The sequence below is a fragment of the Physeter macrocephalus genome, chromosome 18 (genome assembly GCF_002837175.3).
Source record: "Physeter macrocephalus isolate SW-GA chromosome 18, ASM283717v5, whole genome shotgun sequence".
NCBI classification, from domain to species: Eukaryota; Metazoa; Chordata; class Mammalia; order Artiodactyla; family Physeteridae; genus Physeter; species Physeter macrocephalus.
In genome coordinates this window covers 86,997,986-87,025,595 of record NC_041231.1, presented here as the reverse complement: position 1 = coordinate 87,025,595, position 27,610 = coordinate 86,997,986, and the positions used below count along the sequence as shown (strand labels likewise).

General features: G+C 39.2%; 6 non-coding genes across 6 annotated transcripts; 3 read left to right on the top strand and 3 right to left on the bottom strand.

The window, feature by feature from the left end:
- Positions 1 to 2,926: 2,926 nt before the first annotated feature.
- On the top strand, positions 2,927 to 3,008 carry TRNAS-AGA (transfer RNA serine (anticodon AGA)). Its single transcript has one exon. It is a non-coding gene; the product is annotated as a tRNA-Ser (tRNA).
- A 6,188-nt stretch (positions 3,009 to 9,196) lies between these two features.
- On the top strand, positions 9,197 to 9,268 carry TRNAQ-CUG (transfer RNA glutamine (anticodon CUG)). The gene has a single exon. It is a non-coding gene; the product is annotated as a tRNA-Gln (tRNA).
- A 1,827-nt stretch (positions 9,269 to 11,095) lies between these two features.
- On the bottom strand, positions 11,096 to 11,177 carry TRNAS-UGA (transfer RNA serine (anticodon UGA)). Its single transcript has one exon. It is a non-coding gene; the product is annotated as a tRNA-Ser (tRNA).
- A 2,672-nt stretch (positions 11,178 to 13,849) lies between these two features.
- On the top strand, positions 13,850 to 13,931 carry TRNAS-AGA (transfer RNA serine (anticodon AGA)). Its single transcript has one exon. It is a non-coding gene; the product is annotated as a tRNA-Ser (tRNA).
- Positions 13,932 to 18,795: 4,864 nt separating this feature from the next.
- On the bottom strand, positions 18,796 to 18,877 carry TRNAS-AGA (transfer RNA serine (anticodon AGA)). The gene has a single exon. It is a non-coding gene; the product is annotated as a tRNA-Ser (tRNA).
- A 6,578-nt stretch (positions 18,878 to 25,455) lies between these two features.
- TRNAS-AGA (transfer RNA serine (anticodon AGA)) lies at positions 25,456 to 25,537 on the bottom strand. Its single transcript has one exon. It is a non-coding gene; the product is annotated as a tRNA-Ser (tRNA).
- Between the last annotated feature and the right edge of the window lie 2,073 nt (positions 25,538 to 27,610).

Genomic DNA, 27,610 nt, shown 5'->3' with positions numbered 1-27,610 from the left:
GACACAAACAAGTAAATACCAACACATTTTCAGATTACAAGGGAAAAGTTTTCTCCAGTCCATATCTCCCAAACTCTCATTTGTAGTTAAATTTCACCAGCTTCTCTTTTCCTCTGGTGTAACAGGAGTAATCATTCCCTTCTTTATAATCTCACAAGAAACCATAGCACTTACCAAATACAGTCATTTCAGCTAATTTTAAGCTTGATAACACTTGAATCAGTAATTCGCTTTGTAAAACACTGTTCTAGGGAATTAATATTAACTGAAGAAAAACATTTGGTGCACAAAAACAATGATGGTATTTTTAAAAAATTGATAACAGTAGCACAGCAGAAATGACATAGCTGTCCAACAAAGGGGAATATTTCATTAATTCTTACTTCATCTGAATAATGGAACATTACAAAGCCACTAAAATAACATTTAGAAAGCTCCTGAAAAAATATTGATATAATATTCAATTAAATTAGTCAAATACACAAATTAGAGAGATAAAAGCAGCCCTTGACATTTGGGAGCTGACCTGGTACTATCAGCTAGGACTTGATGTTCTTTTGTTGAACAGAAACAATTTCACAGAACACCAATGTCAGACAAGGCCATTCCATGACCATGGTTGATCAAGACAAAATTAAGACCACTTTGTAATCATGTCTGAACACGAACACAAACATGAAACACACACACACACACTTGCACAAAAGCATTGTTCAAACCACAAAAATGACCCCAAACCTCCTTATCTTGGTAAATACACATACCAAAAAATGACTACGGTTTTTTGCCAATCATAGTTTTAGCATTGCTCTATTCTTCCTTCCTTCAGGATAGGATCTTAAATCCTAATCCTAAATTTAAGCTATTTAATCAGAGAATCACCCCTTACTTCCAGACAGCATTTAATCTAAAACAAAGTCCTGATTCTTTAACTCTTTTCCCAAATCGCCCAACACAAGACTAAATTCTTTAAGTACTTTTTAGTACTCTTTTACTAGGATGTACCCATGCTTCCCCACTGTGTTCTCAATTGCTACAAGGAGTTCTATGCCCAACTTATTCAGCTGCATATGTATTCCTGGTGGTTTCTATCTGGAAGATATTGGCACAATTCACATCCTGTATGACTTCAACTATCCACATTTTTCTGCATTCAAAATACTGAGGGAGAGACAAACCAAAGTGCTGCTGTTGCTGGTTTCTCTCCACCCCACCCCCACCCCCAGTGTGTTAGTCATCATTACCCAAGTTTTCTCAAGAAGGAGAAATTTATTTTACTTGGCACAATAAAGATGAATTCTCTAAACGTAGACTGAAGGACTTTGAGGTTACTGAATGTTACCTCAGTAGTCTTTGGTTTGAGCAACTGTCTTTTTCAATGCCCTTCACAATCACGTGGGCCTTGAGTTTGTTTCTTGAATAACTGATGCTAGTTAGAAGTTTGTAGAATCCATGGAGGCGTCTCTCCCCCCATCACCTGCTAATATTTAATTAGACTTTTAAAATTATTTTGTATGCATACTTTGATAAACTATTCTTTTATGGGCTTTTATCGTCATAACAAAAAAATTGTAACTTTAAAAAAACGTTTTAGGAATCCTCATAACACAGGTCTGCCCCCAAAATACTCCTACAGGGACAGAAGATAAAGATTTTAAATATATTTGGCAATCTCTTAATGCAAATGGTTGGGAAGTTTCCAAAAATTGCCAATGGAAAAACACATTAGAAATGCTCTGAATCTATGAGCACACAGACTGAATGATGCACTTGCTTTTCATGACCAGATTTCTTCTGTTAGTCATGGCATTATTGATCTTTTCTGGATATAGATAAAAGTAAATTATTTGATATTTAATTAGATCTACCCCCCCCATAAGGCTTTCTCAGTGATATCTGAATTGAATAGAACTCTATTTAAAGAACACTTTGTTACTTCTGGTTAAATATAATGTATTAAATCCAAGCAATTACCTATCAGCTTTCTCAAGATACATCGTATTCATCAGCTCTCACCTCTTACCCATTAACAGTTTGTTGGTAATAAAATGGGGACTTACATGTGCATCTTGGGATCCAGCATCTCCATTTAACCATTCTATTCTGAATCATTTCTGCAGAGCATCTGGAAATTCTGCTGAAGGAACCAGTGAGTTACAAATGTAAAAAGGAGAACGGGAAACGTGCAGTGTGGGTTACATTTAGAGAAAACGAGCCCTTGCATTGCCCCCAAAAAACTGAACCACGTAATCCATTTTTTTAGAAAGCAGCTACGATCTCACAGAAAACGCAACTCATGGACCGGCAATGCCTCTTCTTAACGTGTCTGGAAAGTGAAAGCGTATTTGCATCTGCAAAGCACCTTCCCAAACACGGTGAGATTAATACTTTGGGCCTAAATTAGGAGCCTAGAAACAACGAGCGAGGGAATCTAGAGGAGATTTTCGACGTCGTTTTTCTCTCCCCCCACCTTAGACATAAATCAGCGGGAGCATTCCCTTCCCTGAAACCCGTTGAGCACAGTATCATTCATCGAGCCGGCTAGAAGTTCTAGCAGAAGGGTTGGTCCCACCACGTCTAAAAGTAGGATTACGCTGATTTCACCTCGGTGCTGAGTAAATTTGGTTCCTGTTTCGGAGACCCCAGCACCCAGCATGAACCCAACTCATCCGCGAGGGAGGCAGGCGCTAGTTGGTGAACTGACCTGAACTTTGAGCAAAGATTCTTGTACAGCCGAGTACTCTCATCCCAGTTCCCCTAAATGTCATGTCGGGGCTGCCGGAGAGAGTTTGATTTCCCTCCCCAAGCTTTCATTCACCTGAGTGTTTTTGCCCAACTCGCTGCACACACTTTTGTCTACACAGGAGTCTTATCTTTATATCTACCACATATCGTTTTATAATGAGACCCCTCCCTTCCCACACCAGTAGTCGTGGCCGAGAGGTTAAGGCGATGGACTAGAAATCCATTGGGGTTTCCCCGCGCAGGTTCGAATCCTGCCGATTACGATCGAAATTTTAACCTACGGAGAGTGCACCTTCCCCAGCCTGGCAAAAACGTGCTTCCGGCGAAAAACAAAGAGAGAACAAACTACTCCCTCAACAAGTTTTCCCTAGGAGAGCCTTAGTAATTCCCCGCTCACATCCTTGTACAAGGCTCAAGGGTGCCTGAGTTTTCTCTCCCCAAAACCCTCCCCAAAGAGACACGTTGGTGAAAGTGTTAAGCTGTTTCTATTTTATTAAAAATTTTGTCATAGAGTAATATTGGCTTTTTGAAATTATACGCATATATTCGTGTAACCACTACCACAATCAGGATACAGAACAGTTCCATCAATCCATAAACCTCCCTTGTGTTATCCCTTTGTAGTCACCTCCTAATCCCGTACATAACAGTTGGACAACCAGATACGTTTTCTGTTGCTTTGTTTGACTTTTTTGAGAATGTTATGGAAACCGAATCATACAAAATGTAAGATTAGCTTTTTGAGATTAGCTTCTTTCACTTAAGATAGAACATGCCTTGAGATTTATGCAAGTTGTTGCATATATCAAAATTTTGTACCTTTTTGCTGTTGAATAGAATTCCATTGTGTGGGTGTACCACAGTTTATTTCTTCACCTATCCATTGCAGGACATGTGGGTTGTTTCCAGTTTCTGGCAATTGTGGGGAAAAAAGCTATTAACAGCGTATGTACATTTTCATTTTTCTTGGATAGATTCCTAGAAGTGCAATTGCTGGGGTACATGGCAAGTGTATAACTTTATAAGAAATTGTCAAACTGTTTTCCAGAGTGGCTGTACTTTTCTTTATTATCACCAGTGAATGAGATTTCTAGTTGCTCCTCATCCTCACCAGCCACTGATGTTGTCTGCATCTTTAATTTTAACCATTTAAATAGGTGTGTAATGATACCTCATTGTTATTTTAATTTGCATTTCCTAATGGTTAATGATGCTGAACATCCTTTTGGGTGTTATTTGCCACCTTCATACTCCTTTTGGTGAAGTGTTAACTAACCTTATTGTGGTAATCATTTTGCAATATATGCATATATCAAATCATTATGTTGTACACCTTAAACTTGCACAATGTTATATGTCAATTACATCTCAATGAGGTTGCAAAAAATTAAAAATAGAATTATGATATGTTCCAGAAATTGCACTTCTGGGTATACCCAAAATAATTGAAAGCAGAGACTCAAACAGATATTTGTACACCCATGTTCATAGCAGCATTATTCACAATAGCAGAAAGACAGAAGCAATCCAAGTGTCCATTGATGGATGAGTGGATAAACAAAATGCACATACATACAAAATATACATACAATGAAATATTATTCAGCCTTAAAAAGGAGTGAAATTCTGGTGCAGACTGCAACATGAGTGAACCTTAAAGACATTGTGCTAAGTGAATTATGCCAGTAATAAAAGGACAAATACTGTATAAATCTGCTTATATGAGATACTTAGAGTAAATTCATAGAGATAGAAAGTAGAATGGTGGCTGCCCAGGGCTGGGAAGAGGGGGAAATGGGCAGTTATTAATTAATGGATACAGAGTTTCAGTTTGAGAAGATGAAAAATGTTCTGGAGGTAGATGATGGTTGCACAGCAATGTGAATATACTTAATGCCGTTGAACTGTACACTTAAAAATGGTTAAAATGGTCAATTTTATGTTACATATATTTTGTCACAATAAAAAATCAAAAAGAAAAAGATTACCATTTTTGTTGTTAGTTTTGTTGGCTATTTTTCATTTTCAAAATGCATTACTTAATTTTTGCATTAAAATGCATTACTCATAAGGCAATCATACGTTTTAAACCTTAAGTATGTGCCTGTCACAAGATTTCTTCAGAGAGCCATAGGGTTTCCATGAGCGCTCCTGGAGCTTACAGCCTGAGTAGTCCCTAGGAGTCAAATATTAAAGCTTTCTCCACAGCCACTCGTTTCTTTGTTGTTTGGGTTAATGAACACAAACTCACTGGGTGATTTGTCTTCAACATAGTCCATTTCAATTCCTAAAAGTGTCAGCTGCGCTTTCTTTTCGATGAACACTCTGAGTCCATTTTGTATTTATTTTCTATTGCGTTACTCTCTACTCTTTGCTTCATTATTTCCTTCACTAGTGTTTCATTTGAATTAAATTAGTGGCTGATTCTTAATTTCAGGTAACGAATGCTTAATTACTCTTTAGCATTTATTTTATTTATACATATGTGTTTAAGGTACCCTTCTAGGATATCTAGGGTACTTACCCTCTAAGTACCCTTCTAGCTGCACAGTACATGTCTTGACATGTACTATTTTATTATCATTTATTTCAAAATGGTTCCTAATTTCTTTCTTTTTTTGTCAATATTTTTATTGAAGTATAGTTGATTTACAATGTTATGTAAAATAGTTCCTAATTTGATTGACATTTGATCTTTAAACCATAAATTATTGAGAAGCATATTTATTATTTTGTAAACAAATACAAATTTTAATTTTTATGTTTTGATTTTTGGTATAATTTTATTGTTCTGAAATAATAGCATGTATCTAACCCTGTTATGTTTTTGGAGACTTGCTTTGTGGTCTGGTAAAATGTCAAGTTTGAGATAATTCCATGTGTGTTTGGAAAAAGTTGGAATCCAGAAGTTGATATGTGCCCTGTTCCTTATATATGTATGTATATTATATGAATTGCATTCCTTTGTCTTATGGCTATTTTTTCATGTGTGTTTTTAATCAGTTTTTCAGAGAGGTGTATTGTGCAAAAATATCCCGCCATGACTGTGATTTTTATCTTTCTCTTTGTACTTCCATCAATTTCTGGATTTTCTTCTCCATTTCTTAAACTTCCAGAAGCAAGAAATTCTGAATAGAGCATGATTTATGTAACAGCTAGGACTTGGAGATACCAGGTGCTCCCTCCAATTGGACAACTGCAACAAGAAAAGCCTCGGGAAAAAATATATTTAATTTATACAAGCTTTAGAATATCCATTGAGACTTTAGGGACATGCTGCTACTTAGAAATTTACGTGTTTCCTTCCTCAAAAGAAGTGAGGAAAATGTAATTCAAACATAATTTGTCTCATGGGAAACTGCATAAAGAATGAGGATAAGCTGCAGTGCAGATTCTGATCACCCTGTGCTTAAAAATGAACCTGTTTCCATCCACTGGTCCTGACCTAAGACGTCTAACTCTGGCTTCTCAAAACTGCATAGTCAGGAACCCACATCCCATAACCACTCTGAGATGAGAGAGACACTCAGAACTGGTTTGACTAGAATCTCAGCCTCAGGCATGTGTGCAACTTTGCCTCCTAAGTTACAATATTGGGGCTAATGAATCATGGAGCCTGAATTTAAAGGTGCTTCTTTAGCAGCTTTATGCCTAATTTTACTTGAGTTATTTCATTTTTTAATAGTTACAATTAGGCTACTTGATATAAAGGAGAAACTCTTAGCCTAAGGCATAGAGTCTTCAATAACTTTGTGAATTCCCTGTTATGGTTTGCTAAGTGCTGTGTTTTGTGTCTAGGTTCATCTTGGTGTGAGAGAGTGCCTAAGTTTCCATTCCATTTGCCCTGGGGTGCTAAACAAAGGTTTTAGAAGTCTTCCCTAATAACTTCACAATCTATTAAAGGGAGAGAGAGGAAAATGCCAACTTAATTTTCTTATTTTGAAAAATGCATTAAATACCTTTTGGTGGCCATGAGGCCCCAAGCAAATTCTTTTTAACTAGTACAAGCAGCTTTTCTACATGGGCTCAATGCCTTTTTCCCTCATGGCAACCAATACTCACCAATATATTAAGGATAAAAGCCCCACTGGAAGCTCCTATGTTCACCAGCAGCGCCCTACGTGGTTTTCACATTCTGATGCTGGCATGTCCCCCTAAAAGTAAACAGCAATGGGGCTTGTCTGAGCCATAATTCTAAGTCCATTATGGAGCTTATTGTTTATTTTCTCTTTTATATGTTACTACATTGTTGCTGCCCAAGATAAACCACTCCATCTTTTACAATCAGGATCCATATGCTGCACTCTTATTGTGCATTTTGTGTATGGAAGATCATGGACCAGCACTTTCTGCAGAGTAGCAATATTAATTCTTGTGCAAACCAAATTCCATTTTATTTGTACTTTAGCTTTCCATCATACCTGTGCCATGAGTCTGCGTTACAAGCGCTTTCTCCAACCTGTTCCTGGCTAGGCTTTGTTTTATGTACACGTTGATAGAGCTTCCTACCTAGTAGATACGAATCTCCACAAGGACAGGGGTTTCATGCTTATCTTGTTTATCTTTATGCCTCTAGCACCTTGCACAGCATCGGATCCTTCACAGGAATTCAGTAAAACTAGCTAAACAAATGATTTGAAAAAGGTGCTAATCTAATGACTTTTTTCCAGAATAAGAACTTCAAAAAATCTGTTTGAATTCTTTGTTTCATTTTTAATTTCTTCTTATCCCATTCATTCTTCCTGATTTTCTGATATATATACACACACATATACATATACATATACATATATATGGTAGCCCTAGACAAAGAGGTGACATAGTCTATCACCCGGCCTGAGAGAATGGCTTATTTAGGAAAGGTGGGGAGGTTTTATCTCTGGACTCTGCAAGCGTTAGTTCTACATTCCCTTTAAAATTATTTCCTTTGGCTATGGTTTTTGTTCTGTGCTCTTGTGAGTTACAGGATAATACTTTATTCACGCGCTGGAGATCATATGCAGTTGTGTTGGGCGAACACAACTCAAGAGTCTGGTACAAGTTCCTATAGCCTTTAGAAGGTCCGCACTATAAGGGTTTTGCACGGGGTTGATGTTTTGCAAGATCCTCGTGTGTTTGTAATCTCTGAGACCACTGGAAGGTGAAGTGGGCCCCCTTTGCAATTTTGTTCATCTCAGTTAGCAGGAGAGTTCCATTCTGTTGTCTTCCGCCGCGTGGGCGAGTGCACCAGACTGCAGGAAGCTGCTGTGAGTGACAGGCGGAGGGCCGTACGTGGCGACGTTCTCGCTGCCATCGCAGAGGCCTCTGGCACTGAACTCTCAGAACAGTCCTGAGGGCGGATATTTGTTTTCCCCGGGTAGTCACTGCGCCGCCTCATTGAAGGAGGCAGATGTCCTTCCATGGAGTTAGAAGTCATTATGCAGTCGTAGGAGAATGCCTATATACACATCCACTGGGACGAGTGCTGGGAAAGGAGCCAGCATCCCCAGAATTCCACCAACACAAATTCCAAAGCGCAACTCGGCTAAAGCTCTGTGGAAATCTCAACAGAAACTTGCTGCTGGGAGGCCTCGGTGAGTGCAGCCGAAAGGAGGCGAGAGACCAGGCGAGCTGAAAGGGAGACAGGGGTTCTATTGGCTGCGTGGACGCGGAGGATCCACCGACACCGCCCAAGAAACCTAGTGTTTAAGGAAGCGCGCTGGGTTTAAGAAAAAGGTGTCTGTGGAATAGAGTAAAACAAACAAACAAACAAAAGTCTTTAGTACAATTTGGCAGCCTTCACTGGGCACCTTCTTCTTGACGAAGGCGAGTATGATGAGTCTCTGATCCTGAAATATCGCGTCCCTTACCGATCGCTACAGGTGACAAAATTCAGACTTTTTCTTCAAGCATACCTTTTCCATTTTCTCGAAAACATAGTTTTTCTCAAGGTTTCTTCTGTGAATGTGCCAGAAATTAACACATTAAAACTTGTTTTCCTAGAGGCAATGGACCTGATAACTACATAATCTCTGTGGAGAAAAATATCACATGGCTGAAATTGAACAGAGGTGCAGATAAAAGACTTGAAATTTCTAAGGCTCAGTTTTCCCGCCTATATAAAGACTAAAAAATTTCAGCGAGTTTTAAAATATTAAATCATATAATGGATATAAGACGTTCAATTCAGTGCTGGTGTATATAAGAACTGCTCACTCTGTTTTTCTTAATGAAGAAAGCGAGGCCTAGGATCACCAAGTTTCTGAGTTAATGGTAGAGGGCGGACGCTATGGGTTCCTTGGCAAAAAATAGGATGAAAAGTAAAAATAAATAAAATTAAATCCCCTAGGATTTTCTTCGAAAGTGACGTGAGTGGACGTAGACTAAAAATTTTGATTGTTTAAGCTAAATGATTTCAGTAGAGTTACTATGACATATCATGGACAATTATGAGCGAAAGCACCCCCCGTGCGGTTCCATGGTGTAATGGTTAGCACTCTGGACTCTGAATCCAGCGATCCGAGTTCAAGTCTCGGTGGAACCTGCTTTGTCCTTTCGTTTCACTTGTTTGCCCCCGGAAAATACTGTCCACCTAAAAGACCGCTATCAATTTTGCCTCTAATATCTCCTGTGAGCTCCTGTGAGTCCAAACATATCTGCATCTGGGTGAGGAGGCAGAAGTGGAATTCCATTCTGGTTTAATGGAATTCATTTTATAAGGAATAAAAGAAGTATCAGAAGTAAGTTAAGTACAGGTGGAAGATAACAAAACCCCTGCACTCTGCTGCGACTAGAAAACCAACTCTAATAAAAAGCAATAACGACTCTTTTAATAAAGTTTATTTTCTATGCACATTAAAAAGAATATTTGAAATTGTTCAATATTTCAAATACGGGAAATAAATAAATCTAATAGCATTGGATAATATACAGTTAATAGAAAATTTCTCTTCTGCCCATGACCTTTACCTGCACAATTTCTGACGCCCTCCACCCCATCCACAAGGCCACTGAACCCAGTAGTATATATAAATGCTTTATATATACTAAATACAGACAGACACCACAGACACGGTGGGGCGGGGGTGGGGCGGATCTAAATATGGAATATCTTAAAGTAGGTGACTCTAAGTAAAAGGGCATGCAAGACTCATTATTACATTAAAAAATATCTACAGATTTAACACACCTCAAGTTAAAATTGGGGGGGAATCCATAATGATATTTTCATCGCAATATTCATCTGGTCATTGTGCCATGCACAAAACACCAAACATCCCTTTTTCTCAGATAAAATGAGTGACTTATGCTAATGAATGATTTCTTTACTAATTACATTCTTTGTATATAAGTTTTCCTTTTTTTCATTTGTTCTTGTACTGTTTTGCCCAGGTCTCAGGAAATTTTTTTTTTTTTTTTTTTTAGTATAGTATTTGTCTTGGATGAAGTGTGAGTTGTTTTGTTTTGTTTTCCTGAATTAGAAATCTGCAGGCATTTCACATGGACTAGGAGCTGGGAAGATTCCCCCCCTCCACACACACACAAATAGTCTCTTTATGATACCAGGTTGTGTGTGGAATTTTTAAGCAAAATTTTTTTCTCACAACCAACACATATCACTAACTCCAAGTGTGCTCACAATGAAGATTCTCCCCCCCATACACCGATCTTATTCACTGTCTGCTTCTTCTTAACATTGCCCATGTGTAAATTGCTTATCCAAACATTCATATGTAGATTCTCCTTCATAATAAATGAGTTCTGTGAAGTTCCTGCTTCCACATGTAAACATATTCCATTATTCAAAACCAGAGAGTGTTGGTTTTCTCTCTCACAGTGCCACTAACTGTGAAACACTATGCACCCCTGTTTGTTTGTTTGTTTTTGCAAATACTGTACTGGGAAAACACTACTTATGGCCTCATTACACCCTTCGACCTTCACAGTATGTGGAATCTACTCTTCATGCTCCATCATTCATATACTGCACGGATCACTTTTAGTTTGGTCAAAATTGAAGTTTGCTTTATCTTTCTTGTATTTATTGATACATAAATTTTCTTTCCCAGATGAAAATGCAAAAAACGCCTCTACTCTGCAACTGTAACTCTATCTTTACTGCATACATTTATTGCCATCACACAGTTTAAATACCAAATGGAGATATAAATATTATGGAGCTCTTGCTTATATCACATCTTAAGTGTTCAACGAAAATTGTCCGTGTCCCTACTTTTTATGAATCCCGACAGCCCTTCGCTTTACCGTAGTGACGAATCAACAGTAGGAGAATATCACTGTGCTTTTAGTGGCAAGAGGTACTGCAATGTTTTTTGAGGCGCGTTTAACCATGCAGGGTTCTTGGTAAAACCGTAGTCGACAGGATTCGAACCTGCGCGGGGAGCTCCCAATGGATTTCAAGTCCATCGCCTTAACCACTCGGCCACGACTACCAACTTGCTGACTGTTTCGTGGGCTAAAGTGATAACTAGTGGTGGATGTGTGGCACGTTCCCCAACAGTAGGTCTGGCAACAAAAAGTTTCTCAGCCCTGTCCTGGCCACTCCCTCGAGAATGAAAGAGCTCATCTAGAGCAAATCAAGAGCCAGCTGGTGATGTAATTCAATAAAATGCTCCTAAATAAGCGACTCGAACTTCTTAGTCGCTGGAGCTTGTCCAAAAGCCGGTGATAATCTTGGACACGCACGATCACACCTAATTCTCGGGAACCTGCTGAAGGGGAGCTTTGAGTGAGCTCTAAACAACCTCCAGTCGTAAATACCAACGGGAGAAGGAACTCGAATGAAGGGAACGTGCGAGAAATGGCGGGGGTGGGGGTGGGGGTGGGGAGTCATCTATGTTTACTTTCAGGTTTAAAATCTAAATCAAGAATCTCTTCCATGGATCAAACTGACTTATGCTTCCAAAAGAACGATTAAAATCGGACTGGGGCGACAGTTCAGAATGAGGAGGCGGGGTGGGGGAGAGCAATTTCTGTCCTAACTGGAAAAGACAAGGCAGGAGAGGTCTCGGTCCCCTTCCTTTGAAGGTCACTCATGTTGTCCTAGTGAAGGACGCGAGACAATTCCCAAGAGAACGAAGACTTCAGCCTCCGGAGCCCGGGGGAGAGGGAGGAACTCAGAATACAGGTTTTCCAGGGATCCGAACTCAGCAGGAAGACATTCTCAACGCAGAATAGCGCCAAAAAGAAATGCAAACATGTATATGTATATGTCAGAATAAATCTAGCTAAATTAATAAGGTTGATTCTTGAGTGAGAGAATGGGTTGATGAAGGGGACACTTGGCTTAGATTCCTTTTTATGGAAATGTCAAGGGCTCCAAAACCAAGGACTTTCTCTGAGTTCTAGGAATGGAAGTGCGTCCCCTAGTAGATTTAAAGAGAATCTCAAATACAAAAGGAACGTGACTTCCATGATCGAGGCTGGAATTTGTCTCTCTGGTAGTTAAAAAACATTTGTTTTTCTTTAGGACGGTAAGAACAATCCTCCCTCACTGTAGTCTTGCAAATATTATTTGGTCTTACTACCATGGCGCTTGCTATATACCTCCATTTAGATTCATAAGGAGTTTATAACCTTTAACACAGTACATTTATTTTGAAGTTTGTTGTCCTTGAGCGGTCTTATCAAAGTTATTGTCCCCAGCAGCAGCGTGTGCACCACCTGGGGACTTGTGAGAAATGCAGATTCTTGGGCTTGAATTCAGATCTACAGAATTAAAAACTTGCTAGGAGGGGGGAGGGCAGAAGCCAGGAGATCCAGCAATTTGTTTTAACAAGAAGCCCTCCAGGTGGTTCTGATGCCCACCTAAGTTTGAGAAGCACCCTCTTAAGGAAATAATCTTAACAAAGAAAAACACGTACTGCATAAAAATCTTTATTTTTATTTCTCATGTGATAGCAAAAAACAGGTATTTAAAAATAGATAAATATTTAAATATTTTTGCTTCATCTGTGTAATAGATCATTACAAAGCCAGTAAAACAAAATTTGGGAACACTTTATAATTGATCTGGGAAAATGTTTATAATGTTCACTGACAAGCGCAGGATGCAAAGAACATGACTTCAACTATGCAAAACTTTTGCATATGAAATATTGGGAGTAGAGGCGGAATACTTCAAAACGTTGCTAGTGCTGGTTTCTGGGTTGCAGGATTATGAGTTAATTTTGTTGTTGTTGCTTTTTACAGTGTAAAGTAATCATCAAGTTTTGTAAGTGAATAGCAGAACAATGTCTTTTATTGATTTATTGGTTATTTATTGATGTTGCTCGAGAGCTGATATTTGCCTCAAGTGGTAGTTGGATTAATCATCGGTCTTGTTCAATACACTCCACAATGAAAGCATTCACCTTAAACTTGTTTCTCAAATAATCAATGCCATTTAGAGATTGTTAGAATTAATGAAGACTTCTCCACCCCTTCTTGCTTGCTAGCATTTAACTGTTTTTTTCTTTTTTAAAAATCATTTTGAAAGAACACTGAGCACAGTTATATAAGCTTTTAAAATTTGTAACATGAATTTTCACGTTTTTAAGGTTTGGGGAGCTGTTTTATTTGAGTTCTGTTCCCTAGTTATTCCTGCATATGGATGCAGGAAAATAAAAAAGTGTTGACATAGGTGGGACAATCCTTCAAATCAAATAGTTGTGGCTTTTCTAAAAGACTGAAATCTTTTAGAAATTTCAGAATCTTCCACTATATGGATGTCCCAAAATTTATTTTGAAAACTGATGGTCATTTCGAGTTTTTCAAATCGTGGTTATACTCATAATTCTGCAACAAATGTTAGAGTGTGTCTCAGTTGTTGAGTGTGTGTATCTCAAGGATCCCCATCAGAAGCTGACAGATCAGGAAGCTGGTCTCTCAGGATGTCTCCTGCTTAGGTTCCTTCTAGCAGAGCATCAGAATAAGGGGCCCTTCCAGACTGAGGAGGAAGTGTTACTTGCCAATTTGCCGCCATAGAGTGGTATTTGTCTAAATGATGTCAAGGAATAAGAAATTTTTCTTAATACGAATACACTTTCTGGTAGAAAATTTGATCCTTTGAAGAGAGCTGGAGTTCCATGCAGCTACTTATGCTAATAGAGCGAGCGACTGCCACGTAGTCGTGGCCGAGTGGTTAAGGCGATGGACTAGAAATCCATTGGGGTTTCCCCGCGCAGGTTCGAATCCTACCGACTACGGCACCTTTACCTATTGAGACAGCCAGTTGGGGAAGAATGCTGTTGCCTTACAGAGAGAAACTGGATTGTTCTCCAACCTGGCTCTTTATGGTTGCCGCTGAAAGGCTCCACGAAGCACGCCGATTGCACCCCAAACAGCGTGGGGTCTTCTTATTACTATTATTATCTTTAGGTAATTACTACTATTATTTTTAAGTAATTCTCCCTAGAAGAGCCAAGGCTTTGGTGACGCTTTCCTGTTCCTGCAGTCAAAACCTTGCTTACAAAACAGATATTCCTAAAGAAAAAACTTGATAGGAGCATTTCCGTGTCCAAAGAATCGCACCCTTATCAGGGCTCTTTAATCATGTACGTCCTTGTTCACGTACAAAAGGAAACTCCACGAAATCTTGGATCAAATACAAGTGTAAGCCAAGACTCATAGCTAGGTCACCAAGTCGCGAATCCAAACTGGGTATTAATAAGCAAACTACTTACACAACTAAAGAAATTAAATAAAGCCATTTTCTTTGTGATCCAGCCAGATAAGGACGACAACATTACACCTGGCTGGCTTTTACTGGGGCCCCAAAGCAGTTATGGGTATGACTGTGGATGGATCTGCAAGTTGTACTTTTTTCTTATTCTTAATTTACTGGGTCCCCAAAGCAGTTATGGGTATGACTGTGGATGGATCTGCAAGTTGTACTTTTTTCTTATTCTTAATTTACTGGGTCCCCAGACATTCTCCACTGGGCAGCGATCTTCCAGGTAGGCGGTAGGTCATATCTGGTGAGGCTGAAATCAAAAGAAGAAAAACAGGGATTTGAATAATAGGTGCTCAGATTAAAAGTGTGCGTCTCTATCAACTCAGTGGTCCATAATGTGAGGGAATATATGGGTCTTTCCGAAGTCTTGGTAATTCCTTATTCCACCCCAGGCCTTGGGGATCGGGGGGTCGGTGGCAGCTGAGCAGGTCATTGTTGATCTCTGCATTATTGACGATAAATACATGAAAGTGCAGGGTAAAAGTAGATCAAAGTCGGGCTGAGTACTTAGGGTAAGATTGATTCAGGGAGTTTATTCCTGGAATCAATGATTGCACGTGTATGAAGGGGGTGTGTTTTACCTCCGCGTAGTCAGGAGAAAAGCCCCAGGCCCAAATTATACAAAAATTTGCGGAGGGAAACCGGCTTCTATTTGAGGAAGAAGCAACACCCAGCTGAGGAAAAGGACTGAAGCATAATGTATTTGCTTGATGCCTTTTAGGTATGTGGCGGGAGGTCAGGAAGTCCTAGGCTCAAGTGTCAAGTTCCCTCCTGGTCCCTTACCTGAAACCAAACAAACGGGAGGCTGAAATTATTTTTGTTTCAGTTGGTGAAGACTGTCTCCCTCAAACTCCACATCGCCTCAATCCTGTACTTTTTCCTTCCTTTCCTGAACTTCCACTCAACTGCTCCTCCTTTCCTTCTCTCTCCTTACGTCTTCCTTTTCTCCACCTGCACTCTGGTCTCCTTTCTCGTCATCTTCCATTCTTTTTCCTCTTCTCTCTGCTCCTCTTCCTCTTCTCCCGCCATTACCCAGCATTTCCCAACTGGACACTTTCGCCTCCATGTCCCTTCCTCTAGGACAGGGTGCAATCACATAAATCCACCTCTGCCTCCGCCCAACACATGGAGATTCCCCATCATTCCAGGTCCTTCTCTAATGCTTTCCTTCCACAGTTTATCTTGGCTTCATCCCATTCAAAGACCACAACGACCAGCAGTTGAGGAAATGTGGGTGGCCATGGTCACGGTAAGGCTTCTTTGGTTCAGCATATCTTTTTTGAGCACCTCTAAGTGAGAGCCAAGCAAGCAGTGAGGGAGTAAGCAGTTGAGGTGGAAGACAAGTAAGACTGGGTAGCATTTGCCATCATTCTGTGGGCTTTGAAGATAGTTGGGGCAGAGAAAATGAGATACTCCTGCCCCAGGAAGACGAGAGGATGAGAATTGTTGTGAGATTGTCTCCGGTGGCTTTCTTTTGACTACCATTTCTGCTTTGTGGATGTTTCAGTAGGTGTAGGAAGCAGGAAAAAAAATCTCCGGACTTGAGAAAAACACACAAGTTTAGCAGAGAATGGTTTCGATCCACCAACCTCTGGGTTATGGGCCCAGCACACTCCTGCTGCACCACTCTGCTTGCTGCAAAAAGCTGGGAAATACTCTTCAATCGTGATTCTTACACACTTTCCCAACACTTCAATGTCTTCTTTTCACTATTTTTCTTCGTCCGCCTCCTCTACACTTTTTGCTTTATTTCCCGCCCTTACAGTCATGTCATTCTCAAAATATTAATGCCACACCATCTCTAGTTTGAGGTCTTCACAAATCTTCAACCCTTTCTTCAAGTGGACACCAATCATTCCCTTTGGGTTGGGAATTATGATAGCTAGGTAGGGAACAATGATGGCTACAATGTCAGATTTCCAGAACAAGAACCCAGCAAAGCCTTATAAAACCTTTCAAGAGTCAGGTTCTTCCTCAACCAAAGCCCTTGCCTCAGGATTTCTTCTTGGTCGTGGAACCGACTACCTTTCTTCTTTTCCCTCCTTCCAAGTACGCACTCCTATCTATCAGGCAAAAGTGGACAATATCTCTGTTTCAGCTTTAGTTTCTCCCCTACTCCTGTGTCTGCGCAGGTTTCACTTGCTCTGCTGCTCTCCGTTATTGGAGACTCCAAAGTAAGCCTCCCTTTTTCCAAGTTCCCCCTTCTTGCGGGATTCAGGGCCAACTGCGATTCCTCCTCTCCATAACCCAATATGGAGTCATCAATGCTTCGCTCTCCACTTTCAAAGGTCTCCTCATACGGGAGGTTCGTTTGAACGTGTTCTCATCGCTCGGAAACGAAGAGACTTAGGAATTAAGATAGAAGGCCCCAGCGACTCAACAGGTTGCCGAGGCCCCAAACTGGAAATGAAAGCTCCCAAGGGTAGGGGCAAGCCCCTTTTCTGAAATGAGGATTTTGCCGTAGCCTCGGGGCAAGTTTCCCCTGAGGCGAGCATGGTTTGTAGCAGCAAGAAGTCAAACCTCGGAAAATGCTGACTGGTTTCCTCCTTGAGCTGTCCTTCATTCTTTTTGATTCTCTTCTGACTTCTGCAGGTTGCTCGCCTTCTCCAGTTGATTCTCAGAGTTTCTGTTCTTTTCCCTATTCTCTGCCACAGAAACTGCAGAGCCAGTGTTGACAGCCCAAGACAATTTTGCAGGGGGAGAAGGGGGCCCTCACTTCTACATCTGTATCGACTGCCAGTATTCTCCTGCCAGCATTAACAGAACACAGTAGCCACCTCCAAAGAGGTTCATTTGGCCTATGCAGCTGAGCATCAGTCATTTTCTAGGAAATGGAAAGTTTTGAGCCGAGACCTGAAAAAGGGTATGTGGGAAAGCTGTAAGATCATTATGGCCGGGACTTTGCCATTGCTAGAGTCAATTTTATAAAGCTGAGCCAAACTCCCTGGGCGTGTTCCTAGTCATGCGCTGATTTGCCATCTGTAGATGCCCATCAGTGAAATATCTCATGTGTTTTATCCATGTTCTAATTGGATTGTTAGGGTTTTTGTTGTTGTTGTTTTTTAATCTGCTGAGTTTTGAGAATTCTTGTGCATTGTCCAGATATTGTCCTTTGTCAGATATGTGGTTTGCAAATATTTTCTCCCAATTTGTAGCTTGCTTTTTTCAACCTCTTAATAGTGTCTTTTGAAGAGTAAAAGTTTTTAATTTTGATGAGGTCCAATTTATCTGTTTTCCTTTTAAGGACTGGGCTTTTGTATCAAGTCTAAGGACTAAGATCCTGAAGATCTCCTATGTTATTCTCTAAAAGTTTTATAGTTTTACATTTCAGTTTTGATTTATTTTAATTTTTGTATATGGAATGAGGTTTAGGTCAACGTGGGTTTTTGTTTTTACCTATGGATGTCCATTTGTTGAAAAGGCTATCACTCCTCCAATGAATTTTTTTTGTACTGTTGTCAAAAAATCAGTTGGGCATATTTTGTACAGGTCAGAATATATGTTTAAGGGAGAGAAAAAACCAAGATCATCACTGAATATAAGTTTGCTACCATTCATTTAAAAATAAAGAGTGGATTGAATACTATACACACATATAACTCTGGAAGGTTATACAAAAATTCATTTCACTGTGGAGAAAAACTAAACAGCTAGAGCACACGGATAGAAGATAGATTTTATTCATTGCATATAACCTCAAAATCATTTGAGCTTCATATCATGATTATTATGTTTGATTAGTGTAAATATTCAAATTCTTAATAGGGAAGGAGAATAAACTTTATATCAGTTGATTACTGCTTTTTGGTAGATACAGTTTTCCAGTCACATGGGGGCAAAGAATTTTGCTGTCTTCAAATAGCATTTACTTCTGGCACTTTATTTACCCCATAAACGGGCTGGAGTTGTGTGAAGCAAGCCTGGAGTTGTAGATCAACCTCGCTCAGACATGAGAATATGAGTGTGTTGAGACATATAAAGGATACAGTTATATATGAGAAAGGAAATCCCTGAAAATGTAACAATTCCATGGAGAAGCAAGTAGGATTTTGATAGCAGGAAACACCAAGGTATCTCTGAAGCTAGGACTCTTCTTGGGAGGAAAGAAAATGTATTAAGATACAGGTCAAACCTACTGGAAAATACAGTAATTATGACTTCTTTTTTCTGGTCAGCACGATGGAGCCCCATCATGGGTAAGTTAATTGCAGGATCATAAACTGGCAAGTTTAGTAACCACCTGCATATTGGTTAGAATTCATGTTTTGTCTTTGGACTAGCAACTCCAGGATTTGTCAAAATGTACAGCCTTAAGGAACTAACTCAGTTTACTACCACGTAGTCGGCAGGATTTGAACCTGCGCGGGGAGACCCCAATGGATTTCTAGTCCATCGCCTTAACCACTCGGCCACGACTACACGACAAGGTGATTCCTTATAAAAGTAAACAGCTGTGCTGAAACTCAGGTCTCATAAAAGCAAATCACATACCAGAAAGACTGAATCATGTATCAGAAAGAGTATTTGCAGTCAGTGTTTCCTATTCTTTGATGTCATTTGGGTGACTATCATGCTGTTGTAACCATATTGCCAAGTAACACTTGATCCTCAGAACTGGAAGGACTCCTTATTTGATGGATTGTTGGAATGAGATCAGCTTCTGCTCTGCCAGCCTCTGGTGGAGATTCATGAGATACCCCCGGCAAACTGGAACACACTTTAACATTCACTTAAGAATTATATGTAACAGCAATGATTTTTTAAAAATAGAGCTTAAGTGCATGCATATATTTTAACTCTGGAAGATTATTTGAGACCTGGTTTCAGTTTGCTACTGTGGATAGAAATTAAATAGCTGAGCTCATAGACTGGAGAGAGATTTTAGTTTTCACTGTACATACTTCAAAATAACTTGAGTTTTACTATCATTATTACTTATTTATATATTTTCCTTTTTCTGGTTTATATACCTAGGAGTGGAATTGCTGGGTCACATGGTAAAGCTATGTTTAATTGTTCCAGGAACTGCTAGACTCTTTTCCAACGTGGACGCATGATTTTCCTTCCCACCAGCAGTGTATGACGGTTCTGAATTCTCCATTCTTCCCCAACACTTGCTATTATATGTCATTTTCATTCAAGCCATCCTAGAAGGTGTGAAGTAGTATCTCATTGTGGTTTTAATTTGCATTTCCCAGATGACTAATTACAGCATTTTTTTTTCATGTGCTTATTGGCCATTTGTATATCTTTCTTGGAGAAATGTCTATTCATGTTCTTTGCCCATTTTTAAATGGGTTATTTGTCTTGAGTTGTAAGAGTCCTTTGTATAATCTAGATGCAAGTCCCTTATCATATATATGACTTGAAAATATTTTCTTCCATTATTTGGGTTGTCTTTTCACTTTCCTGATAGTGTCTTTTGAAGCACAAAAGTTTTTAACTTTTAAGAAGTCTAATTTATCAATTATTTTTTGTTATTTGTGTTTTTGCTGTCATATCTAAGAATCCATTGCCAAATCTGAGGTTATGAAGATTTACTCCTATGTTTCCTTCTAAGAGTTTTATAATATTACCTCTTACATTATGTCTTTGATTCATTTTGAGTTAATTTATGTAAATTGTATGAGGTAAGGATCTAACTTCGTTCTTTTGCATGTAGTTACATAGTTTTCCCAGCACCATTTGTTGAAAAGACTATTCTTTCCCTACTGAATGGTTTTGGCACCCTTAAAAAAATCAGTTGACCATAGACATATGACCTTATTTCTGGACTCTCAGCTTCTATCCCATTGATCTATATGCTTATTCTTACACGATTATGACACTGTCTTGATTATCATTGCCTTGTAGTTAGTTTTGAAATTGGGAAGCACAAGTCCTCTTACTTTTTTCTTCTTTTCAAGATTGTTCTGGATATTCCAGGTCCCTTGAAATTCCATGTGAATTTTAGAATCAACTCATCAATTCCCACAAAAAAAGTCAGTTGGGATTCTGATGGGAATTGCATTGAATCTGTAGAACGATTTGGAGGAAAATTGCTGTCTTAACAAAGTTAATTTAAGATCCAGTCTATGAACATGAGATATATTCCTCTTTATTTAGATGTCCATTCATTTCAGCAATGTTTTGTAGTTTTCAGAGTATAAGTTTTGCACTTCTTTTGTTAAATTTATTCCTGAATATTTTATTCCTTTTGATGCTATTTTAAATGAATGTATTTACTTTTGACCCCTTTTTCTTTCCCTATGAAACATGATGAGGCTCTCTGAAGCCTCCTAGATACAGATATTAAGTGCTGAGAGAGATCAGGAATAAAATTGCTTAGTATGGCTTTTGTAGACATTGAACTCCTGACAACAGGGAAACAAAGCTGTGAAATAAACAGCTTCTTTAAACTCAAGACGGTTGGATTCAGAGACCAGAGTGCTAATCATTACATCTGGGAACCACCTTAATGGTTAATTAAGCACCTTAATGAAAAAGTCTCTTTCATATGGTTCATGATATGATAAAACCCCATTTCTGAATGGAATTAATCATATTGACTGGGGTGTAATAACACAAAGTTAACAAGGCAAAGGGCATGACCCCTGCCCTTGTGATTCAAGTCCATTAGGCAGGATACTCCATAAAGAAGGCAAATAAATATAGCTCACACAGGGACAGTTTGAAGAAACTGCTTAAGACTGACAGCATGATGACAGAGATAAGGTGGCAAGCATAAATAAAATTGTAATTTGTAATTTTAGGTGAATGGGACTTGAAGGTGCTGATTAGAAGAGAGTATCAGTCCATGTCTTTTCTATGTACAAGAGGTAACTTGTGAACTAGGTCCCTAAGATACTGCCTATTTGTTCTCAGGAGCAACGTGATAGTGAAATGTAAAGAAAAAGAAAAACTTTGTCAATGCCCTTAGCAACATGGGTCAGGCAAGGCTTTGAAAATTATTTGCTTTAGATGGACATGTGCCTGTTTTGGTCTGTGGACATCAGAAATATACAAAGGCATGGTAGTGAGCATAGTGATTTTCAATGAAACTTTCTTCCCCAGTATAGTGGTAAGTGTGAATTTGTCACTGGGAAGGCAGATGTTGGGTTCATGTCAGACAAATCTATTACAACAGTTAGAAGGAATTTGTTTGGAGCCCACATATCTTTTCATAGTCATTTTATGTGTTTCCCAAAACAAGAAAATAGAGCTAACAAATTCTTCTCATTCAGTGGTCATGAAGTTAGTAAGACAGAGACTCTTAAATTATTTTTTGGCTCAAAATCCCACGGTATGTAAAATAAAATTTGTTCACCCTCTCACAGAGAGATGGCCCTGACACAAAGCTAACAACTGTAGAAACCGTATCAGGGATTCACAAACACTGCTGGAGAACACAGACACGAGGCTCAGAACCCTCTACATTGAAGAGTCTCCTTTATGTTACAAGACCTAATTTTAACTAATAAGCTTAACCATTACTCAACTGTAATTAAGTACAAAGCTGCTGAAGAAATATCATCTTTGAAATATGGCTATGTGAGTCATTAACGTCAATTTCGTAAATTAGGAGGCCAAAGTACACCCATGCCTGAAGCTAAAATGCCAGACAAACCAGTTCTCAGAGTGTCTCTCGCCTTTTTCAGAGGGATCATGGGTTTGGGTTTCTCACGGTACACATTTGGGACACTAGAATTAAACATATGTAGGTCCCACAGAGTGGAATGGAACCTTGTTCTGTTTCAACCAGAGGTTATTGGAACCTCTATTTCATTTACTTTTCAACCCTTACTCTAAGATCTCCACTGAGAAGAAACCCTTGATTTGTGATATTCTCCCTTTCTTGTTGAAGAAGGTAGCATACAAAAGGAGACAGATGCTAGACAACATTGGCTCTCTTAAGTCTTATCATCTCTGATTATTCTGAATTCTGTGTTTTTACTGAATGTTTACTACAATTGCCATGTAGAGGTGGCACTTTCCTTTTCAAAGTCAAAGATAGCTCATAAATAGCACTTAATTTAGGATGTTCTGTTGCTTCTGAAAGACTAACAGGTGTAGCAAAGGAAATAGCAAAGGTTCATAACATATATAAGGAAAAATGATGAATTAATTGACCATCTACTTTACTGAGACTTTTAAATGGTGCCAAGAAAACAAAAGAGATGAAAGGATGCACTAAAGGAACATATTATTTAAAGAACACACACCAGTTCGATTTATAAATGGGGTTAGTTTCTACTACATTAGTTTACATCATTTAAAGTGATTTAATAACCGACTACCTGGGCTTGGAGGATTAAGATAAGACTTAAACAGTTCATTTCTTAAAAAGTCCACATACTAGCAGGCAGAATGAATGATAAATATAGAAGTAGTTTCATATGAGACATATAAACAAAGAACTATGTAAGTGCTAATATTATTGTTGTATTTTCTTAAACAGTGTTATGGCAAAGACACCATAAGCGGCACAGAAGGAGGGGAATGAAGGATGAACTTGAGGACTTTTCAAAGTAGGAGATGTGGGGAGGCAATCTTTAAGAATGCACAGGATTTCAGGAGGTGAAGAACCTGAGAATGACAACATTGGAGAAGCTAATAAACAATTTTACAGTTGAGGAACTCTACCTTGGCTTTAGGACAGCAAATCAGCCAATCAGAGACGAATGATCCCCACAACTGAAACAAATGAAAAGAAAAGAGACATGAGTGAAAGAGGCTTGTGGACTTCCCGGCCTCTGCCTTCCTAGAAATAGAATCTTTGGTGGGCTGACAGTGCCCACGGTACTGAAACAGGAGCTGTCCACCATGTTGGGCCAGGTGCTGCCTACCACGCTGGAAGAGGAACTGGGGAAGCACTCGCTGGGCTTCCGCAGACACTCCTGAGGGAGGTAAGGAAGAGCTCCCTGAAATAGCAAGTTTAGTTACTGGGTGTTACAGCAGCACGAGTCCCGAAAGCACCGAGAAGTGCATGCCATGAAGACTTCTATCTTGGACTGTAGCCTACTGTTTGCAGTGTAGACCATCCCTTGGTTTCAGTCTTCTACCAACTCAATTCTATGCTCTCTACACACTCTAGATCTGTGATGTCCAATACTTTAGCCACTTGAGACATGTGACTATTGAGCACTTGGTCCTACTTGGGATGAGCTCTTACTGCAAAATACACACCAGACTTTGAAGATTTTGTATGAAAAAAAAAACGTGAAATATCACACTGTCAACTTTTAATATTGCTTACATGTTGAAATGATATTTTGGATATATTGGGTTAAATAAAATATATCATTCAAATGAATTATGCTTGTCTCTTTTTACTTTTTAATATGACTACTAGAAAATTTTAAATTATGTCAGTGGCTCACATTTAGTTCTATTGCAAATGTACTTCCTTATTTACATTCTCTGTTGCAGTTGCTGTAACTCTGGCTTTTGTTTCTCTGTTCACCAGTGTGTTTTGGTTTTGGTTTTATTTTCCTTGTTTATAAGAAATTTCAGCGACTTAAAAGTAAAGAGAGAAGAACCCCTTCCAGAATCCTAAGCAGTATTTGGAAACCAGATCACAGGCTGATACTGCACAAAGCAAGATTCTGTGTAATGGTCAGTCCTAGCTCAGGATCTCTATTCCAGCCCCCAGAACCGGAGCTTCATTCTCCATGGGCTCCTACAGAAAGAAGTATCCAGAATGAGAGGAATTTCTGCTTATACTATCAACACTCTTCTCTAAGGTATCTTTTTGAACAAATTTTTATTTTTAAATTCTGTACATTGATGTCATGTGAGTCACTTTCCTCAGCTCTAAAGTTAGGAATTGTTTCCACAGAAGGGCCTTAACATTTCATTAGCTTTGACATTCTAGAATTCTATTAGTTTCTCAGAGTCAAAGCAACCCTTATGCTGAATGTGAGAGACGGCTTGATGAGAGATGATGAGTTTTGCAAAGAAAAAAGTTCATCCTCTGGAAGCCCAGGTCTTAGTAGACAAAACCAAGTCATGTTCATCAGGCGGGCACTGCTCAGCAAAGAGGACTTGTCACAGCTCAGCATCACTGACCCATGTGACTTTGCAACTCAACGCTTTTTATTGTACTTCATTCCTCTGAACACACACATGAAAGAGGAAGGAATCTGGTATTTAATCAATGAATATGGAAAGCACTGTGTGTAAGAAAAATTATTAGATGCATTCTTGGATGAGGTGCACCAAAGTATGACAACTGTGCCAGTCTCCACAAGAGAGGTGAGGACCAGTTCCATTAAGCTGTCAAGGTAGTGATAATCAAATTTTCCTAGGAATTCCTAGAAAGGCGCTCAGCTGTGGTTAACATTCCTTTAACACTTTAATACATTAACCCATACATGTTAATCATACAATGGGATTTTGCATCTGAATTCTGTGCCCAGAATGAGTCAAAACTTCACCTCATTTTAAGTCCCTCTCTCTTTACCACTGTCCTGGACCCCAGGACAAGTCAGTCTGGCATAATGTCGTCAACCTTTTTGTTGGGTTACTCAAAAAATGTCTTAATTAATATCTTTAGTTATGTAGTGGTTTGCCTATTGATACCCAGTTTGGATTCACAACCATAGCCATGAGTCTTGGCTTTCACTTGTATTTGATCCAAGATTTCGTGAAGTTTCCTTTTGTACGTGAACAAGGATGTACATGACTGCAGAAGAGCCCCGATAAGGGGAAAACGTTTCTGCCAAGTTTTTTTCTTTAGAAAAGCCTGCCTAGTAAGGAGGGTTTTGATTGCAGGAAGCAGGAAGGCATCATCAAAGCCTTGGCTCTTCTAGGGAGAATTACTTAAAAATAATAGTAGTAATTACCTAAAGATAATGATAGTAATAAGAAGACCCCACGCTGTTTGGGGTGCAATCGGTGTGCTTCGTGGAGCCTTTCGGCGGCAACCATAAAGAGCCAGGTTGGAGAACAATCCAGTTTCTCTCCTTAAGGCAACAGCATTCTTCCCCAACTGGCTATGCCTCAATAGGGAAGGGTGTCGTAGTCGGCAGGATTCGAACCTGCGCGGGGAAACCCCAATGGATTTCTAGTCCATCGCCTTAACCACTCGGCCACGACTACTTGACAAGGAAGTTCTTTCGTGGAAGTAGCCGTAGAGAACTTCGGCTCTCTTCAAAGTGTCACATTTTCTATCAGAAAATGTACTTGTATTAAGCAAAGTTTCTTACTCTTTGGCATCACTTAGACAAATATGCAGTTGTGGCAAGTAACGCCTCCTCCTCAGACTGGAATGACGCCTTATTCGGATGCTCTGACGGAAGGAGGCTAAGGCTTTTGATTTTGTTTATTGTCTCCTTTGATGTGCAGAAGCTTTTTAACTTGATACTCCCACTTGCTTATTTTTGCCTTTGTTGCTTTTACTTGTGGTGTCAAATCCAAAAAATCATCACCAAGACCTATGTCAAGATCGAAATGAATTAAAGACTTGAATGAAGAATCTAAAACCATAAAACCATTGGAATGGGAGAAATATTTGCAAATCATATATCTGATATGGGATTAATATCCAAAATATATAAAGAACTCATACAACTGAAAGGCAAGAAAACAATCCAATTTTAAAATGGGTAGAAGGTCTGAATAGATCTTTATCTTCCAAAGAAGACATACATATGGCCAACAGGTACATGAAAAGATGCTCGACGTCATTAATCATCAGACGAATGCAAATCAAAACCACAATGAGCTATCATCTCACACCTGTTAGGATGGCTATTATCGAGAAAACAAGAAATAACAAGTGTTGGCAAGGATGGGGAGAAAAGGGACCTCTTGTGCACTGTTTGTGGGAATGTAAGTTGGTGCAGCCACTATGCAAACTGTATGGAGGCTGCTCAAAAAATTAAAAATACAACTACCATATGATTCAGCAATTTCACTTCTGAATATTTATCTGAAGAAAATGAAAACACTAACTTGAAAATTATATCTGCACCCCCATGTTCATTGCAGCACTGTTTACAACAGCCAAGGTATAAAACAACCTGTGTCCATCGACGGATGAAGGAATTAAAGAGGTTATAGTATATATATATATATATATATATATATATATATATATACACACACACATATAGAATGAAATATTATTCAGCCATAAAAAAGAATAAAACCTTGCCATCTATGGCAACACGGATGGACCTTGAGGGCATGATGCCAAGTGAAATAAGCCAGACAGGAAAGACAAATACCAATCTAAAAAAAATAAATAAATAACAAGCTTATAGATACAGAGAACAGATGAGTGGTTGTCAGAGGTGAGGGCGGGGCCAGGGGAAGTGGGAGAAATGGAGGAAGGGGATCAAAAGGTAAATAAATTTTAAAAAAATTAGGGATGCATGTACTACCATCAAACCTTTCTACAGAGGACAGGTACTAGAGAGCTTCCCAAGGACCCTGGCACTCCCTTCACCAATCTGTTTCTCAGGGGGTTTTGTGAGGGAAGTGTCCTTTGAGCCCTCTAGGAAGATAATAGAGGGAGGATGAGTGGGTGTCACATGTGATAAATCCATTGCAAGTTCCCTGCATCTTTTAAGATATTGGATATCTTTCTCTACCTTATACCGAAGAAGTCTTGGCTTCTTTATTTACTGCAGTTCCACTGATTTCAGGTTGCAGGCAACCTACCAAGCACACTGTTATAATAACTCCCAGGTGTTCTAGCTAACACACTAAATTCAGAGTCTCCATTAAGTGTACCCATATCAATAAATTTGATCCAATTCTACACTGTGTTTCTTTTTTCCTCATCTAGCACTCCCACACACGTTACTCTGGTTTCTTTTGATATGAATTAGCATGATCTTGCGATTCTTTCAGTATGCAAAATAGCAATATATACTGATTCCCTGAGTCCTGTAGGCAGAGAGGAGTGGTAGAGGTGGGTCTTGAGAAAAATCAATATCCTCATGCAAGGTAACTGCTTCAGGTGAGATCTTTACCTGTTTTTAATGCAAGGATAGGCTAGTGTTTGGGGATAGAGGATGGACTGCTTCTGCTGGGAAGAAGAATATTTTTAGGACGGAAGCATCATTGTACTTGAATTTGTCCAAAGAGACCAAAATGTCCCCTTTCCCCCATTCTGTCCTTTTCTTTCTTTCTTTCTTTCTTTCTCTCTCTTTCTTTCTTTCCTTT